We start from the raw sequence: 3,067 nt of genomic DNA on the forward strand, positions 1-3,067 counted from the left end.
AAAAAAAAAAAAAAAAAAAAAAAAAAAAAAAAAAGAAGGGGCGGGAAAGTCAACCTTCACACCTAGCCTTCTTTCTGTCCCTATTCCCACTCATTCCGGAATTGACCACCAGAGGGCACATGGCCCCCATCAATCGGAACTAGTTATCCCACTAGAGCCAAGTCTACTGTGGTGAGGCAGAGGCTTCAAAGCAGCCCCTCAGGCGTTTAAACACACCAATATTCAATGAAGAGACCTTCCTCTGAGAAGCTCAGGGTAGTTGATAACAGTTATTGGGCAAGTGGGCGTGGGTTGACTTCCCAATCAGGCCATTGCTGTGTCGTTGGGCAAATGGCTTAACCTCTCTCTGAACCATGGCAGAGCTTGCATCCTGGGAGCCTTCTCACACACACACACACACACACACACACACACACAGAGTCAGGGTCTAGCCTCAACACAGGATCGGAGTTCTCAACTGGAAGCAGGGATATCTGGAAGACCCATAATAAACTCACACAGTCAACTTTTTGGGTACAAACTGACAGGCAATTTTTTAAGGCTTAAAGTTCTCTCTCTCTCTCTCTCTCTCTCTCTCTCTCTCTCTCTCTCTCTCTTTCAGCTTGACTCGGTATGTACTCTTCAGGCTGCGGGTTGTTTCCCTTTCTCACACTTCCACACACACACTCTCCTCTGACTCTCTCCTCATGCTCTCTTTCCCACACACACCCCTCATATTCTCTCTCCTTTCACTCACCCTACACTCACCTCACACACACCTCACACGCCTCACGAGTACCTCATTCTCACCTTTCTCTGGCCCCAGTCTTTTATTGTTACTCCAAAAGCAGGTAGAAAAAGACATTGTATAATCATCACCAAGTCAAATTCAAAAGAATAACCACATCCCACAAAGAACCAGGAATTACACTTTTTCCCCAAAGTGTCAAGCTTCCCCTATTCCCAGGCCTGTGGCCAAAATAATAATAACTGCAAACTTATCACATTTAAACTTTAACTTTTGACTTATTATACTTCAGAGGTCAGAGCTCCGAGGTCAGCTGCATGTGCTTTCCTGTGACGCTCTAATGACAAATGACATGGGCAGAGCTGCCAGGCAGTGACCAGAAAGAGTCAGGTTAACCCTTAACTCAGCAATTCTGCTAGCTTTCTGCTTCTGCACATTGCACACAACGACTCTCCTAAGAATCCCAATGTTTTGACTTAGTTTTACTGGTATATAATTTTATGTATCCTATACTTGCTTATCCATACATATCCAAAGGAGACCAGGAACCTCTCTCAAATGTTGTGCAAAACTCATTTCATAACTTAAATAGTTTTTCCCTTTCTGATTTAAAGTATCCCGTGTTTGTGTTCCCTTATTCCATTTTTCCCTTATCCCATGACTTTGTCTCTCATATGAATGCCTTTTCATAACCCTAGTAAATTCCTTCATTTTCTGATAATGAACTCTGTATGTCTCTGTTTCATTTTCTAATATTTCTATTCTTTTTTTTTTTTTTTTTTTTTTTTTTTTTTTTTTTTTTTTTTTTTTTTTTTTGAGACAGGGTTTCTCTGTGTAGTCCTGGCTGTCCTGGAACTCACTTTGTAGACCAGGCTGGCCTCGAAATCAGAAATCCGCCTGCCTCTGCCTCCCGAGTGCTGGAATTAAAGGTGTGCGCCAACACTGCACAGCTACTAATATTTCTAAACATGATTTCTTCAAACTTTTTTTGCAAGTCAAGCATTATTCTAGAACTACCATTGTGCAGTTATTACATTGTTTCCAAGATGAGAGCTCACAGCATGCACCTGGGCCATTAGGACTGTGCTGTGCTGTGCCATGCCGTGCCCTATGCCTCAATTTTTAATTGTTTAAAAATCATTACATCAAGGAACGTCTAGTTTCACAGAATTCACCAGAGCAGGAGAAAGAAATAGGAAAGTCAGATATAATAGAATAATTATGCACACCAAGGTCAACTGAAAAGCAGTCACTCACAAATGAAATCTATACAGCCATTGTCCAGGGATAAGGTTAGGAGAAATGGGAACAACGGTTTTTACATGAGCTGCCACAGGCCACTAAGATGTCTCTATCCTGGCCTGCTGTGGGCAGTCCCCAGCACACACACACACACACACACACACCCACACACCACTCTCTGTACATTGCTGCTTGCCAGTGGCCACCCAGGTTCACATCCACTATTGCTCTGCAGGGTGGGGTCAAGTGACCAGGCACAGGGGACCCAGCAGCCTGCAGGGGTCCACTTCCTGTTATCCTGGTGGCTTTGTGAATTCTGTGGTGGGTAAAACAGACCATGGAGGAGGGGATAATGCATACCCAGGCCTCACGAGGCTTTCAAAGCCTGTGCTCAACAAGAGATCCAGGTGCCTGCCTAGGTCTTTGACGCCTACTGAGGAAGACTTCAAGAGTTCTATGGTGGGGACCAGAGGCTGGACCTGTGAACCTCAGTGCAAGGATCTCTTCATTCTTCAGACCAAGGGCTTTTGCCAGCCTCCTACCTCACAAGAGGCAAGCTCTACCTTCCTCAGCCCTCATTTGCAGAGGGACACATTCTCACTAGGCTTCTCTTACCTGTGTGATGAGTGTCCTGTTCCCAGAAGGACTGAGTGTTCTCTGAGAGAAGCTCTGTCTGGTGCAGTGGCTCTGATGCCTTACCCTGCTCTCCCTAACCTCTGGCCTCAGTCTCTGCACAGTGAACTGGGCTGCTCCACACACCACCCTACAGTTTCTGCATTAAGCAGGCAACCAGCTTCGAATGACATCTGGAGTTCCTGTCTAGTTACTTCATTAGGGAAACAAGGCATCCTGGCCATAGGAGTCACTGGGACAGAAGCACCACAAGTTCAGGGCAGTCTGTGCGACTTAGTGAAACTGTCTTAAAAAGCAGAGTCGAGGGCATAGCCTCCGAGACAGAGCCCCTGCTTAGAAACCCCAGTGAGAAGCCGGGCGGTGGTGGCGCACACCTTTAATCCCAGCACTGGGGAGGCAGAGGCAGGCGGATTTGTGAGTTCGAGGCCAGCCTGGTCTACAAAGTGAGTTCCAGGACAGCCAGGG

This window comes from Mus caroli, chromosome 10 (assembly GCF_900094665.2).
Source record: "Mus caroli chromosome 10, CAROLI_EIJ_v1.1, whole genome shotgun sequence".
Taxonomy (NCBI): Eukaryota; Metazoa; Chordata; class Mammalia; order Rodentia; family Muridae; genus Mus; species Mus caroli.